This window comes from Anomaloglossus baeobatrachus, chromosome 9, assembly GCF_048569485.1.
Source record: "Anomaloglossus baeobatrachus isolate aAnoBae1 chromosome 9, aAnoBae1.hap1, whole genome shotgun sequence".
NCBI lineage: Eukaryota > Metazoa > Chordata > Amphibia > Anura > Aromobatidae > Anomaloglossus > Anomaloglossus baeobatrachus.
In genome coordinates this window covers 34,053,157-34,070,574 of record NC_134361.1, presented here as the reverse complement: position 1 = coordinate 34,070,574, position 17,418 = coordinate 34,053,157, and the positions used below count along the sequence as shown (strand labels likewise).

The window sequence follows — 17,418 nt, the reverse complement described above, 5'->3', positions numbered from 1 at the left end:
ATGTAATATTTTGCACTGTTTGACTTCTATTGCCTCTTATGTTGCACTGTCTATTGTTGGGTGTAAAATGAGTTAACTGATTATCTGTCAGTGAGCTTATTCTGACGGTCTAGTGGTAAAGTATTGTAACTTTTCAATACCTATATATAGATATACCCCACCCAGAATGGGCCTCTAAACCCCACCCTGGATGGACCTTTAAACCTCACCCTGGAATGGCCTCTATACCCCACCCTGGATGGGCCTCTAAACCTCACCCTGCATGGGCCTCTAAACCTCACCCTGCATGAGCCTCTATACCTCACCCTGCATGGGCCTCTATACCCCACCCTGGATGGGCCTCTATACCCCACCCTGGATGGGCCTCTATACCCCACCCTGGATGGGCCTCTATACCCCACCCTGGATGGGCCTCTATACCCTACCCTGGATGGGCCTCTATACCCTACCCTGGATGGGCCTCTATACCCCACCCTGGATGGGCCTCTATACCCTACCCTGGATGGGCCTCTATACCCTACCCTGGATGGGTCTCTATACCCCACCCAGGATGGGCCTCTATACCCCATCCAGCATGGGCCTCTATACTGAACCCTGGATGGGTCTCTAAACCCCACCCTGGATGGGCCTCTAAACTCCACCCTGGATGGGCCTCTAAACCCCACCCTGGATGGGCCTCTAAACCCCACCCAGGATGGGCCTCTAAACCCCACCCAGGATGGGCCTCCAAACCCCACCCTGGATGGGCCTCCAAACCCCACCCTGGATGGGCCTCCAAACCCCACCCTGGATGGGCCTCCAAACCCCACCCTGGATGGGCCTCTAAACCCCACCCTGGATGGGCCGCTATACCCCTCCCTGGATGGGCCTCTATACCCCACCCTGGATGGGCCCCTATACCCCACCCTGGATGGGCCTCTATACCATACCCTGGATGGGTCTCTATACCCCACCCAGGATGGGCCTCTATACTGAACCCTGGATGGGCCTCTATACCCCACCCTGGATGGGCCTCTATACCCCACCCTGGATGGGCCTCTAAGCCCCACCCTGGATGGGCCTCTAAACCCCACCCTGGATGGGCCTCTAAACCCCACCCTGGATGGGCCTCTAAACCCCACCCTGGATGGGCCTCTATATCCCACCATGCATGGGCCTCTATACCCCACCCTGGAAGAACCCCTATCCCCATTTTTACCATCTATAAAGCTATTTTGAATTTTTTTTACATTTTTTAACATATCTCTTTTTCTGAGCTGTTTTCAGCTTATTTATGACCACATCAATGTTCAATGTACAAAGAGTCAAATATACGGTAGCCATCTAAATAAAATAAGACCCCAAAAGTGGACAACCCCTTTGAGCACCGCAGTGCGAAACAGAATTTTAGATACAGTATTTATCATAAAGTGGCATTTTGACCCCATTGCAAAACTTTTTGTGTATATAACCCCTTTAGTGAGAAATTGGAGTATTATCAAAAAGCTCTGTTGCCTCTGTTAGACGTGGACACGAGAACAAGTCACAGTCTAAAGGTTCAGACACGCTGCTATAGTAGGATGGGAAAGATAAGCATCCGCCTGACCGCACCCCCCCCCCAAAAAAAACATCATTGATAGTCATTAAGGACTTGGATCTCTCTTTATCTGCCTCCAGTCATCAAGCCACAACCTATAATTTGTTGTAGATTTTCCACCCTCAAAACCAGACCATTCCCAATTTAGGACATAGTAACACATCCTAGAAATGTATGAATTGGACTCAGGAGCTCAGCCTACACCATACCCGAAAAGCGTCGGCTGTGTCATACAGCCAACATCTGGCACTAACAGCAGTGACAAGAGCTGGCTCCACTGATCACTGCTGATCAATGCTGCTGTCAATTGCTAACAGTTGCAATTGAATGGACTGGTTGCTGCGCCCATCGTTGTCCCCTTTAAGGCCTCATTCACACATCAGTATTTTGCATCAGTGTTTTATCAATAAAACAAGTGTCAATCTTTCAATTATAGTTCTTCTCTGTAAGTTCCACTCCTGGTTTTGGAATCCAAATACTGATGAAACACTAATGTGTGAAAGAGGCTTTAAAGGGAACAACGATGGGCGCAACAACCAGTCCATTTAATTGCCACTGTCAGTAATTGACAGCAGCATCTAAACAGCAGTGATCGGTGGAGCCAGCTCTTGTCGCTGCTGTTAGTGGAGGATGTTGGCTGTGTGGTACAGCCGCCACTTGTTGAGCTCCTGAGTCCAATTAATACATGAGACCTCTTTAGATGCCAGTGACAATTGATGGACTAATGAAGTCATCTTAGTTCACTGTATATTGCTACAATCACAGGTTGAAGTTTCCAAATGGAATTTAAAAAATGTAAAAAAAAATTAACAATATAAAAATACAAACAAATTTTTTTTTCCCCTTTTCCCAGTTAAAATTAAAGAAATAGAAAAAAATGAACCATATTTTGTATTGCACATCCATAAAAGTTCCCGTAAAATTAATTAAGCTAAATGGCAAAGTGGTGTAAAGAGAAAAAAAAAGAACAATATATTTGCCGATTTTTATCCATGGGACGTAACAAGAAAAAAAAAAGTGAAATAAAAATCGATCAAAATGTAGCTCAATACACAGAAAAATACAAAGTTAAGGATCTCAGCGAACTGCAACTGAAACCACACTTTATTTGATTCTTTTTTGGGCTACTATAAACTATCCATGTTTTGTACTGAGCTGGTGAATCATATTGCTGCAGAGTGAGTCAACTGAGAATCTGTCAGTGAGCTCATTGGACCGTCAAAGTGCAATGTCTTTTTTTTTTTTTCGGGCTCCTCTTATCGGATTTATGACCACAGACAATTGTGCAGAAAATAAGATTTTAATTAATTTATTTTTAGCCCCAAATAAATGAATTTAAGATTAAAATTGCCCCCTTTAAGCTGCCTTTTGTGCTTGTTTTCCACTTCCTCCTATGGGATCGGCTTTCAGTCCTGTTTACTGGTTGTTTCTTTATCGGCCGCTTGTTTTCTCGGTATCTGTGACTCATCACCTTCTATCAGTCGCTTCCTATGAACTGTAATTTTGCACAAAGCGACAAATTATAGCTGAGCTTTGCAGATCCGAGCGTCCCGGGACCCCCGTGTGCACTAAGCCCTTCGGACCCGGTAAGTACATGTTATAAGAAATCCCATCCTTTTTGTTTCAGGCCCTAATGGGTTAAATAACGTGTTTGCATGCCGGAGCCTCCGCCTCACCTGGGCCAGGTAACCTGACTCTGTGTGTGCGTCCCCTCCCCGGGGTGTGTCCACGGCGGTCCCTCCCCAGGAGTCCGACAGCACCAGAAATGTCAGCAAGCCCGTCCTCCGAAAGCATCCCTGGCTGCGGATCCCCACAAGACGCCGGGCTGTGAGGTAGGGGAAACGGATCCGATATACGCAGTGTGCTAAGGGTTAATAGTATCCGGACTGGACGCATCACTGCTGTATTACCAGATGGTCTCCATGGGGGGGTTTCATACATAGCAGAGCTGAGTTTGTCCGTTGTTACAACTGGATGTGATTTAAGAATATGGATTTGCATAGGACTGCAGGTAACACAGAGTTACCATGTGATAACGATGCAAGAATAAACACAGCTCTGCTACATCTGTGCACGTCACTGATCTGTACCCAGAAGGCAGCGGATGTAGCAGAGCCGAGCGTGGAGCTGCTTCATGCGTGCGTATTTATCTCTCTGAAGTGACAGAGGTCAGTAGACTTACCTGCAGTCCTATGTAACGCTCTGAAATAAGATGATTATGTAGGATTACCTGCAGTCCTATGTAACGCTCTGAAGTAAGATGATTATGTAGGATTACCCACAGTCCCATGTAGATAACTTAAATAAGATAGCTCCGTTGATTTTCCTGCAGTCCTATGTAACGCAATGAAGTAAGGTAACTAGTAAGGATTACCTGCAGTCCTATGTAACGCAATGAAGTAAGGTAACTAGTAAGGATTACCTGCAGTCCTATGTAACGCAATGAAGTAAGGTAACTAGTAAGGATTACCTGCAGTCCTATGTAACGCAATGAAGTAAGGTAACTAGTAAGGATTACCTGCAGTCCTATGTAACGCAATAAAGTAAGGTAACTAGTAAGGATTACCTGCAGTCCTATTTAACCAACTACAATAAGATAACTTAGTAGATGTATCTGCAGTCCTATGTAATGCTCTGAAGTAAGATGATTATATAAGATTACCCACAGTCCTATGTAAGCAACTGCAATAAGATAACTCAATAGATGTACCTGCAGTCCTATGTAACGCTCTAAAGTAAAATGACAAGTAAGGATTACCTGTAGTCCTGTGTAACCAAATCCAATAAGATAACTCAGTAGATGTACATGCAGTCCTATGTAACGCTCTGAAGTGAGATGACTAGGTAAGATTACCTGCAGTCCTATGTAACCAACTACAATAAGATAACTAAGATGTGTACCTGCAGTCCTATGTAACGCTTAGAAGTTAGATGATTAGTAAGGATTATCTGCAGTCCTATGTGACTCTTGGAAGTTAAATGACTAGGTAGGATTACCAGCAGTCCTATGTAACCAACTACAACAAGATAACTCAGTAGATGTACCTGCAGACCTATGTAACGCTTGGACGTTAGATGACTAGGTAGGATTACCTGCAGCCCTATGTAACTTAACTATAATTATCTCTCTGTAGTAAGATGACTGTAAATTTACCTGCAGTCCCATGTAACTCTCTGTAGTAAGATGACTGTAAATTCACCTCCAGTCCCATGTAACCCTCTGTTGTAAGATGACTGTGTAGAGTCGCCTGCAGTCCCATGTAATACTCTGTAGTAATATGATTCTGTAGATTCGTCTGCAGTCCCATGTAACTCTCTGTAGTATGATGACTTTGTGGATTAACCTGCAGTCCCATGTAACCCTCAGTAGTAAGATGACTGTGTAGATTCATTTGCAGTCCCATGTAACTCTCTGTAGCAAGATGACTGTGTAGAGTCGCCTGCAGTCCCATGTAACTCTGTATATATACTGATTACTGCAGATCTGCAGGAGATGGTGGTCAGATCTTGTCGGGGGTCGGACACTGGAGGCCGATACAAGAAGCTATCACACATCCTCCTGGAGCTGATGGAAGATGGCAGATTAGCAGAGGAGATGACTGCAGGGTAAAGAATGGTGGTGCACCTGCCGGGGGCTGTGCATAGACGACATCTGCATACAAAGGGCTTATTCTTACATGAGCTAAGCCCACCCCCGGCCCCCCTAACTATGCGGCTAATTGGGAGACGCTCCACCGGTCACCACGACAGAGGCCCAGACCCTATTATAGTGATCGGGGTCCGTCCTGTGCCAGAGCCGCAGCAGGGCCATTATAGTGATCGGGGTCCGTCCTGTGCCAGAGGCGCAGCAGGGCCATTATAGTGATCGGGGTCCGTCCTGTGCCAGAGCCGCAGCAGACCCCATTGTAGTGATCTGGGTCCGTCCTGTGCCAGAGGCGCAGCAGACCCTATTATAGTGATCGGGGTCTGTCATTTGCCACAGCCGCAGCAGACCCCATTATAGTGATCGGGGTCCGTCCTGTGCCAGAGCCGCAGCAGACCCTATTATAGTGATCGGGGTCTGTCATTTGCCACAGCCGCAGCAGACCCCATTATAGTGATCGGGGTCCGTCCTGTACCAGAGGCGCAGCAGACCCTATTATAGTGATCGGGGTCTGTCATTTGCCAGAGCCGCAGCAGACCCCATTATAGTGATAGGGGTCCGTCCTGTGCCAGTGCCGCAGCAGGGCCATTATAGTGATCGGGGTTTGTCCTGTGCCAGAGCCGCAGCAGACCCCATTATAGTGATCGGGGTCCGTCCTGTGCCAGAGCTGCAGCAGGGCCATTATAGTGATCGGGGTCCATCCTGTGCCAGAGCCGCAGTAGACCCCATTATATTGATCGGGGTCCGTCCTGTGCCAGAGCTGCAGCAGACCCTATTATAGTGATCGGGGTCTGTCATTTGCCAGAGCCGCAGCAGACCCCATTATAGTGATCGGGGTCCATCCTGTGCCAGAGCCGCAGTAGACCCCATTATAGTGATCGGGGTCCGTCCTGTGCCAGAGCCGCAGTAGACCCCATTATAGTGATCGGGGTCCGTCCTGTGCCAGAGCCGCAGCAGACCCCATTATAGTGATCGGGGTCCGTCCTGTGCCAGAGCCGCAGCAGGGCCATTATAGTGATCGGGGGTCCGTCCTGTGCCAGAGCCGCAGCAGACCCCATTATAGTGATCGGGGTCCGTCTTGTGCCAGAGCCACAGCAGACCCCATTATAGTGATCGGGGTCCGTCCTGTGCCAGAGCCGCAGCAGACCCCATTATAGTGATCGGGGTCTGTCATTTGCCAGAGCCGCAGCAGACCCCATTATAGTGATCGGGGTCCATCCTGTGCCAGAGCCGCAGTAGACCCCATTATAGTGATCGGGGTCCGTCCTGTGCCAGAGCCGCAGCAGACCCCATTATAGTGATCGGGGTCCGTCCTGTGCCAGAGCCGCAGCAGGGCCATTATAGTGATCGGGGTCCATCCTGTGCCAGAGCCGCAGCAGACCCCATTATAGTGATCGGGGTCCGTCTTGTGCCAGAGCCACAGCAGACCCCATTATAGTGATCGGGGTCCGTCCTGTGCCAGAGCCACAGCAGACCCCATTATAGTGATCGGGGTCCGTCCTGTGCCAGAGCCGCAGCAGACCCCATTATAGTGATCGGGGTCCGTCCTGTGCCAGAGCCGCAGCAGGGCCATTATAGTGATCGGGGTCCATCCTGTGCCAGAGCCGCAGTAGACCCCATTATAGTGATCGGGGTCCGTCCTGTGCCAGAGGCGCAGCAGAACCCATTATAGTGATCGGGGTCCGTCCTGTGCGAGAGCCGCAGCAGGGCCATTATAGTGATCGGGGTCCGTCCTGTGCCAGAGCCGCAGCAGACCCCATTATAGTAATCGGGGTCCGTCCTGTGCCAGAGCCGCAGCAGGGTCATTATAGTAATCGGGGTCCGTCCTGTGCCAGAGCCGCAGCAGGGTCATTATAGTAATCGGGGTCCGTCCTGTGCCAGAGCCACAGCAGACCCCATTATAGTGATTGGGGTCCGTCTTGTGCCAGAGCCACAGCAGACCCCATTATAGTGATCGGGGTCTGTCCTGTGCCAGAGCCGCAGCAGACCCCATTATAGTGATCGGGGTCCGTCCTGTGCCAGAGGCGCAGCAGACCCCATTATAGTGATCGGGGTCCGTCCTGTGCGAGAGCCGCAGCAGACCCCATTATAGTGATCGGGGTCCGTCCTGTGCCAGAGGCGCAGCAGACCCCATTATAGTGATCGGGGTCCGTCCTGTGCGAGAGCCGCAGCAGGGCCATTACTTGACGTCTGATCTTGGCACAAATATTTGCCAATTTGGCTTTTATTTTTCGGTGATCCTCGTTTGTTCTTCCTGGAAATCAGCGTTGTATGGGGGTCTCGGCAGCCCCTTATCTCCTATAATCTGATTATATGAGGCTGGCACGATCTATACCAGGGCCCAGACAATGCCCAGTCTCTGCCATCCAATCCCATTCTTCAGCCGGAGATAAGCGGCCAAATAATGCGTCTGCAGATGATGTCCCCGTAGCTTTATTTCCACCCCGTGTACTCATTTATTCCCATGACTTGACGTTACACGTGAATCCCGGGAGCAGCGGCGTCTCATGCACTTTTCACCCCTATTCTGCAAACTCCCGACCTGCAGCGACTGATCCTCTTCGAGGGGATGGGATTCGGGCGCTGAGTGATCCGATTGTTTAGGTGCGAGCGACGCCGGTGACGGCAGACGACGAGTCAAGAACTGCGGCTTCATCCGGTGCGGTGCTGGTAATGGACGGCTGTGTACACCCCGGAGAGCCCATCTGCCCCGTCTGATGCTGCTGGTGCCGAATGCAAATATTTACCCGCGGTCTTTGGCGCGATATCACACTAGATGCCCGGGCCGGGCCCGCAGCGTGTTTATACAGCGCAGGGACGGCGCGCCAGGTTGTGCAATGCTCTGCAGGAGTCGCAGGCTTTGTTTATACCTTACATGTCGGGCTTGTGTTCATAGCATTGTCCCGCTGTAAACACATAATCATGACACGGGTGTGCCTCCGACGTACAAAAGCTGCCGGCAGCCACAGCTAGCTGTCACCATTGATGTCCCGAACGTGCACATACACCTTCCATTCAATAGCTGCGAGCTGCCACTTCCAACCTCCCATTCACATGCACGCTCATTTAGGTTGATCGTGCATGGGTTATCAATGAGAGGCGACGCCTCCCTTAAAAAGAAAAGATCAGGCATGTTGGAATCGATCAGCCCCATGCACATACACCTTCCATTCAATAGCTTGGAGCTGCCACTTCCAACCTCCCATTCACATGCACGCTCATTTGGGTTGATCATGCATGGATTATCAATGAGAGGTGACTCCTCCCTTGAATACAAAAGTTCGGGCATGTTGGAATCAATCAGCCCCATCTTTCCTTCCCGCAACATGTACTGTACTGCCGGCAGCCAGAGGTAGCTGTCACCCTTCATGTCCCTTACACCGATCTGCTTACTGAACATGCACATACACCTTCCATTCGATAGCCCCTTCCAACCTCCCATTCACATGCACGCTCACTTAGGTTGATCATGCATGCATTATCAATGCGAGGTGACTTCTCCCTTGCAAACAAAAGATCGGGTATGTTGAAATCGATCAGCCCCATTCACATACACCTTCCATTCAATAGCTGTGAGCTTGTCCTTCAAACCTCCCATTCACATGCACGCTCACTTAGGTTGAACGTGCATGGATTATCAATGAGAGGCGACTCTTCCCTTGAAAACAAAAGATTGGGCATGTTGGAATCGATCAGTCCCATACACATACCTTCCATTCAATAGCTGAGAGCTGCCACTTCCAAACTCCCATTCACATGCACACTCACTTAGGTTGATCGTGCATGGATTATCAATGAGAGGCGATTCCTCCCTTGAAAACAAAAGATTGGGCATGTTGGAATCGATCAGTCCCATACACATACACCTTCCATTCAATAGCCCCTTCCAATATCCCATTCACATGCACACTCACTTAGGTTGATCGTGCATGGATTATCAATGAGAGGCAATTCCTCCCTTGAAAACAAAAGATTGGGCATGTTGGAATCGATCAGTCCCATACACATACACCTTCCATTCAATAGCTGAGAGCTGCCACTTCCAACCTCCCATTCACATGCACGCTCACTTAGGTTGAGCATGCATGGATTATCAATGAAAAGCGACTCCTCCCTTGAAAACAAAAGAGTGGGCATGTTGGAATCAATCAGCCCCATCCTTCCTTCCCACAACATGTACTGTACTGCCGGCAGCCAGAGGTAGCTGTCACCCTTCATGTCCCTTACACCAATCTGCTTACTGAACGTGCACATAGACGTTCCATTCAATAGCCCCTTCCAACCTCCCATTCACATGCACGCTCACTTAGGTTGAGCATGCATGTATTATCACTGAAAAGCGACTCCTCCCTTGAAAACAAAAGAGTGGGCATGTTGGACTCAATCAGTCCCATCTTTCCTTCCCACGACATGTACTGTCTGGAGACCTTAGCATAATATAGTCGGTCAACCTTACCCAAATTACCGGGCTCAGCCAACTTACATGTCTTTGGGGAGCAATCAGATATTTTGGTACCAATAGTGAAGATCTTCCAGGCATCAATGCAAACCTTCTGAAGGATGAAGAAAAAAAAAAGCCAGTTTAACTCAAAAATGGCATGTATTATACAGTGCCTTGCGAAAGTATTCAGTCCCCTTGAATTTTTTCAACCTTTTCCCACATTTGAGGCTTCAAACATAAAGATAAAAAAATTAAATTTTATGGTGAAGAATCAACAACAAGTGGACACAATTGTGAAGTTGAACGATATTTATTGCTTATTTTAAATTTTTGTAAAAAAATAAAAAACTGAAAATCGGGGCGTGCAATATTATTCATCCCCTTTACTTTCAGTGCAGCAAACTCACTCCAGAAGTTGATTGAGGATCTCTGAATGATCCAATGTTGTCCTAAATGACTGATGATGATAAATATAAGCCCCTGTGTGTAATCAAGTCTCCGTATAAATGCCCCTGCTCTGTGATAGTCTCAGGGGTCTGTTTAAAGTGCAGAGAGCATCATGAAGACCAAGGAACACAACAGGCAGGTCCGTGATACTGTTGTGGAGAAGTTTAAAGCCGGATTTGGTTACAAAAAGATTTCCACAACTTTAAACATCCCAAGTAGCACTGTGCAAGCGATCATATTGAAATGGAAGGAGTATAATACCACTGCAAATCTACCAAGACCCGGCCGTCCATCCAAACTATCATCTCACACAAGGAGAAGACTGATCAGAGATGCAGCCAAGAGGCCCATGATCACTCCATGCTTGGGTACTCAGTACTCGTAACTAGTGATGAGCGGGCACTACCATGCTCAGGTGCTCAGTATTGGTAACTAGTGATGAGCAGGCACTACCATGCTCGGGTGCTCGGTACTCGTAACTAGTGATGAGCGGGCACTACCATGCTCAGGTGCTCAGTATTGGTAACTAGTGATGAGCAGGCACTACCATGCTCGGGTGCTCGTTACCCATAACTAGTGATGAGCGGGCACTACCATGCTCGGGTGATCAGTACTCGTAACTAGTGATGAGCGGGCACTACCATGCTCGGGTGATCAGTACTGGTAACTAGTGATGAGCGAGCACTACCATGCTCAGGTGCTCAGTACTCGTAACTAGTGATGAGCGGGCACTACCATGCTCAGGTGCTCAGTACTGGTAACTAGTGATGAGCGGGCACTACCATGCTCGGGTGCTCGTTACACATAACTAGTGATGAGTGGGCACTACCATGCTCGGGTACTCAGTACTCGTAACTAGTGATGAGCGGGCAGTACCATGCTCGGGTGCTCTGTACTGGTAACTAGTGATGAGCGGGCACTACCATGCTCGGGTGCTCGGTACTGGTAACTAGTGATGAGTGGGCACTACCATGCTCGGGTGCTCAGTACTGGTAACTAGTGATGAGCGGGCACTACCATGCTCGGGTGCTCTGTACTGGTAACTAGTGATGAGCGGGCACTACCATGCTCGGGTGCTCAGTACTGGTAACTAGTGATGAGCGGGCACTACCATGCTCGGGTGCTCAGTACTGGTAACTAGTGATGAGCGGGCACTACCATGCTCGGGTGCGCTGTACTGGTAACTAGTGATGCAGCTTACTTCACTTTCACCATTGAAAACATTCACACTCAACCATACTGAGTGTGCATGAGTTAATGAAGAAACAGTTAACCCATTATTAAATTATGCTCACATCTTCAAGATTTATTGGGTATTTTTCAAAGAATCTCTATTAGAAATCCCAGGCTCACACTCGGATTTCTGCAGTGGATTAATCCGCACAATTATTAGCGCCATTGTCTTAAACTGACACTTTTATGTGCGGAAACTACGCAAATGATGAGCCTGAAGACTTTGGAGGAAAATTAATATTGTATCGTGCTATGCCCCATGCTCAGCCTTTGGAGGAACAAGGGTTTATTTTTTTTCGAATCCACAAGTGTCTCTTTGGTATAATGTAATGTATCAGTTATGTGTGGAGTAATCCTTTCACAGGAGTTTCCCTTAAAAAAAATTGTCACTTGTCTTGAATATTATTTTTCCTCACTTGAGTAAATGCCGCTGTTCTCCTGAATCCGGCGATGTTTTTCTTTTGTTCCTGCGCCTCTCCAATCCTGAGATATGGCCCCTTCTTCCCTGTGTATAAATCTAGTCTTGTTAGTCAAGTGGGTGTGATAATCAAGAAACCGCCCACAGAAGAGTTTTGGACCACACCCTCTTGGCTATGAAGGCTAAATTTATATACAAGGAAAAGAGGGCTATATCTCAGGAACGGAGAGGCGCAGGAACAAAAGAAAAACATCGCCGGATTCAGGAGAACAGCGGCTTTTACACCAGGTAAGATTAGAGCCAGTCTTTGGATATGTACAGAGCAGAGTCTGACCGCCGAGGCTGAAACTCTACACCGCAGATAACAATGGACTATTATGTTTTTTCTTTTTGTATGACTGTGCAATAAGCAGCTTATTTCGTATCACGTCCTGCAGAAACTAGGAAATGATCAGTCTCTTTCTGAGAACGTCTTTACTAGAAGGAGCCTTGTTACGCCCTTCTGGGCACGAGCATTAATCTGTCATACCTGTGAAGTCTTAGGGAAGTTATATTTAGTTTTTTTTTGTTATTAATTTCTTTTTTTTTCTCAAATTTTTTTTTAAAAAAATTAATAAAGCAGTGGCATTTTTAATAGTTGATTTATTTTAAAGCTTTTACATTTAAAGGAACAAAATAAAGATAAATAATAATTAAAAAAAATAATAAAAGAGTTCCTTAAAATATGTTTTACTCCTGTTCATGAAAAATAAGACGGTGATGTCTAGTTAAGCTTTGTAGAATTTTTCTCTTTTTTTTTATGATAATTTAGCCACTAGGGGGCGCTGTTTGCATTAATGTTTGTGGATATCGTACTCCTTGAAGATATAAGAAGCCCAAATTCTTTCTCAGCAGTTCAATGGACCAGGGGCGGATTGGATGGGGCATAGAGGGTCAATTTTGGCATTTTAGGGTAGCAGCTGTCACATAGCACAAGCTGTGGCCGCGCTCCGCCACCACCATCATGTCTCCCAGTAATCATTAACGCTGACCTGGATACCGTCCCTGCGATTTTCACCTTGTAAACATAATTAGCAGGTGCCAAATCCTCGTAAAGCTGCGCACATGAAAGGAGGTAAAAGTGTCATCGCCTCCATTAGCATCTAAAGAGGGGAACGCGCACACACGGCCGCCGCGCTGATTACCCGCCACTCCTAGAGACGACTAATAAGTATAGTTATGGGGGAAAAATGCACTATCTCTATGGCTGTAACTATAACTCCCAACATGCTCTGCTGCAGAGAACATACACCTGGGGTGTCATACATAGAACATAACCTGGAGAATACATGTATATTGGGGCCCTTTAACTACAGGTTGTCACATTGCAGCAGTAGTTGCTTCCTCCGAGTATACCGGACCTCAAGTATCAAAACTGTCAGTGCGAGTGTATGAGTGTATGGAGCGGGCTCAGGAATGGAGCCCGCTCCATATACAGTAGAGCAGGTAGCAGCTGTGTTATACAGCCGACACCTACTTCTAAAAGCAGCGACCAGAACCACCTCCGATCACTGATTCTGGTTTATACAGTAAGCTCCCTCTAGAGACAGTTGCGGGTTTATACGGTAAGCTCCCTCTAGAGACAGTCGCGGGTTTATACAGTAAGCTGCCTCTTGAGATAGTTGCGGGTTTATACGGTAAGCTCCCTCTAGAGATAGTTGCAGGTTTATTTGGTAAGATCCTTCTAGAGACAGTTGCGGGTTTATACGGTAAGATCCTTCTAGAGACAGTTGCGGGTTTATACAGTAAGCTCCCTCTAGAGCCAGTTGCGGGTTTATACAGTAAGCTCCCTCTAGAGACAGTTGCGGGTTTATACAGTAAGCTCTCTCTAGAGACAGTTGCGGGTTTATACAGTAAGCTCTCTCTAGAGATAGTTGCGGGTTTATACGGTCCTCACGTTTCCACTTTTCGTCACCCCAGGATCGTGGCGCTTGTTATGATTCCATCCTACAGATGTAATGTTTCCTTATGGGACGTTAAGTTGCAGACGACGCAGAACAGCTGCAGAAATTCCAAGCAAGTGCGGTCACAAAGGTCGCCGTCATCCATGATCTTCTGTCATGTTCCAAAGTTCTTATATTGCGTCTTCCTGGTGATTCTTTCCCCGGCTGCCGCCTCTTTGTGCTATCGGTATGGGAGTGGTGGGACGCTTACAAGGATGGTCCCCCCTCCCTCATTGTGCTATCGGTATGGGAGTGGTGGGACGGTTACAAGGATGGTCCCCCCTCCCTCATGTGCTATCGGTATGGGAGTGGTGGGGCGATTACAAGGATGGTCCCCCTCCCTCATTGTGCTATCAGTATGGGAGTGGTGGGGCGATTACAAGGATGGTCCCCCCTCCCTCATTGTGCTATCGGTATGGGAGTGGTGGGACGATTACAAGGATGGTCCCCCCTCCCTCATGTGCTATCGGTATGGGAGTGGTGGGACGATTACAAGGATGGTCCCCCCTCCCTCATGTGCTATCGGTATGGGAGTGGTGGGACGATTACAAGGATGGTCCCCCCTCCCTCATTGTGCTATCGGTATGGGAGTGGTGGGACGATTACAAGGATGGTCCCCCCTCCCTCATTGTGCTATCGGTATGGGAGTGGTGGGACGATTACAAGGATGGTCCCCCCTCCCTCATGTGCTATCGGTATGGGAGTGGTGGGACGATTACAAGGATGGTCCCCCCTCCCTCATGTGCTATCGGTATGGGAGTGGTGGGACAATTACAAGGATGGTCCCCCCTCCGTTATGTGCTATCGGTATGGGAGTGGTGGGACGATTACAAGGATGGTCCCCCCTCCCTTATGTGCTATCGGTATGGGAGTGGTGGGACGATTACAAGGATGGTCCCCCCTCCCTTATGTGCTATCGGTATGGGAGTGGTGGGACGATTACAAGGATGGTCCCCCCTCCCTCATTGTGCTATCGGTATGGGAGTGGTGGGACGATTACAAGGATGGTCCCCCCTCCCTCATGTGCTATCGGTATGGGAGTGGTGGGACGGTTACAAGGATGGTTCCCCCTCCCTCATTGTGCTATCGGTATGGGAGTGGTGGGGCGATTACAAGGATGGTCCCCCCTCCCTCATTGTGCTATCGGTATGGGAGTGGTGGGACGAGGACAAGGATGGTCCCCCCTCCCTCATTGTGCTATCGGTATGGGAGTGGTGGGACGATTACAAGGATGGTCCCCCCTCCCTCATGTGCTATCGGTATGGGAGTGGTGGGACGATTACAAGGATGGTCCCCCCTCCCTTATGTGCTATCGGTATGGGAGTGGAGGGACGATTACAAGGATGGTCCCCCCTCCCTTATGTGCTATCGGTATGGGAGTGGTGGGACGATTACAAGGATGGTCCCCCCTCCCTTATGTGCTATCGGTATGGGAGTGGTGGGACGATTACAAGGATGGTCCCCCCTCCCTCATTGTGCTATCGGTATGGGAGTGGTGGGACGGTTACAAGGATGCTTCCCCCTCCCTGATTGTGCTATCGGTATGGGAGTGGTGGGGCGATTACAAGGATGGTCCCTCCTCCCTCATGTGCTATCGGTATGGGAGTGGTGGGACGATTACAAGGATGGTCCCCCCTCCCTCATGTGCTATCGGTATGGGAGTGGTGGGGCGATTACAAGGATGGTCCCCCCTCCCTCATGTGCTATCGGTATGGGAGTGGTGGGACGATTACAAGGATGGTCCCCCCCTCCCTCATGTGCTATTGGTATGGGAGTGGTGGGACGGTTACAAGGATGGTTCCCCCTCCCTCATGTGCTATCGGTATGGAAGTGGTGGGACGATTACAAGGATGGTCCCCCCCTCCCTCATGTGCTATCGGTATGGGAGTGGTGGGGCGATTACAAGGATGGTCCCCCCTCCCTCATGTGCTATCGGTATGGGAGTGGTGGGACGATTACAAGGATGGTCCCCCCTCCCTCATTGTGCTATCGGTATGGGAGTGGTGGGACGGTTACAAGGATGGTTCCCCCTCCCTCATTGTGCTATCGGTATGGCAGTGATGGGACGATTACAAGGATGGTCCCTCCTTGTGCTATCGGTATGGGAGTGGTGGGACGATTACCAGGATGGTTCCCCCTCCCTCATTATGCTATCGGTATGGGAGTGGTGGGACGATTACAAGGATGGTTCCCCCTCCCTCATTGTGCTATCGGTATGGGAGTGGTGGGACGATTACAAGGATGGTCCCCCCTCCCTCATGTGCTATCGGTATGGGAGTGGTGGGACGATTACAAGGATGGTCCCCCCTCCCTTATGTGCTATCGGTATGGGAGTGGTGGGACGATTACAAGGATGGTCCCCCCTCCCTTATGTGCTATCGGTATGGGAGTGGTGGGACGATTACAAGGATGGTCCCCCCTCCCTTATGTGCTATCGGTATGGGAGTGGTGGGACGATTACAAGGATGGTCCCCCCTCCCTCATTGTGCTATCGGTATGGGAGTGGTGGGACGGTTACAAGGATGCTTCCCCCTCCCTGATTGTGCTATCGGTATGGGAGTGGTGGGGCGATTACAAGGATGGTCCCTCCTCCCTCATGTGCTATCGGTATGGGAGTGGTGGGACGATTACAAGGATGGTCCCCCCTCCCTCATGTGCTATCGGTATGGGAGTGGTGGGGCGATTACAAGGATGGTCCCCCCTCCCTCATGTGCTATCGGTATGGGAGTGGTGGGACGATTACAAGGATGGTCCCCCCCTCCCTCATGTGCTATCGGTATGGGAGTGGTGGGACGGTTACAAGGATGGTTCCCCCTCCCTCATGTGCTATCGGTATGGAAGTGGTGGGACGATTACAAGGATGGTCCCCCCCTCCCTCATGTGCTATCGGTATGGGAGTGGTGGGGCGATTACAAGGATGGTCCCCCCTCCCTCATGTGCTATCGGTATGGGAGTGGTGGGACGATTACAAGGATGGTCCCCCCTCCCTCATTGTGCTATCGGTATGGGAGTGGTGGGACGGTTACAAGGATGGTTCCCCCTCCCTCATTGTGCTATCGGTATGGCAGTGATGGGACGATTACAAGGATGGTCCCTCCTTGTGCTATCGGTATGGGAGTGGTGGGACGATTACCAGGATGGTTCCCCCTCCCTCATTGTGCTATCGGTATGGGAGTGGTGGGACGATTACAAGGATGGTTCCCCCTCCCTCATTGTGCTATCGGTATGGGAGTGGTGGGACGATTACCAGGATGGTTCCCCCTCCCTCATTGTGCTATCGGTATGGGAGTGGTGGGACGATTACAAGGATGGTTCCCCCTCCCTCAGAGTCTATACATTATTATTTGTGATGGGAATGGCAGGTAATTGTTTGTGGTTTTCCAGACAGTTTGAGTCACGCAGGTTCGTTGCTTACATAACATAATGCAGTGTTTTCCTGCCAGTCCCACAGGCGCAGTTGTATCTCTGTTACTTGCTATCGTTGGCACGAAGCTCCGATTCCCAATGGCCCTTCAAATAACACACTTAAAGCACCACTCAAGCGGGTTTTTTCAGCGCTGGAGTGGTGCTTTAAATATAAGCCCTCTGCTCACTGTCTTATACTCACCCTCCGGTGTTTTCATGCTTTTTCTCGTCTCGTGGCGCTGTCTTGTGACTGTAACTTCTGCCTGGCTAGAA

The 17,418-nt window shown here is 49.2% G+C and overlaps 1 protein-coding gene across 1 annotated transcript in view; it reads left to right on the top strand.

The window, feature by feature from the left end:
* Positions 1–3,331: 3,331 nt before the first annotated feature.
* LOC142250383 (uncharacterized) overlaps positions 3,332–17,418 on the top strand; it is a 42,637-nt gene continuing 28,550 nt past the window's right edge. Inside the window, exon 1 of the mRNA XM_075322541.1 lies at positions 3,332–3,408. The gene's annotated coding sequence lies outside the window, so the exon portion shown is untranslated. The remainder of the gene's footprint in view (positions 3,409–17,418) is intronic.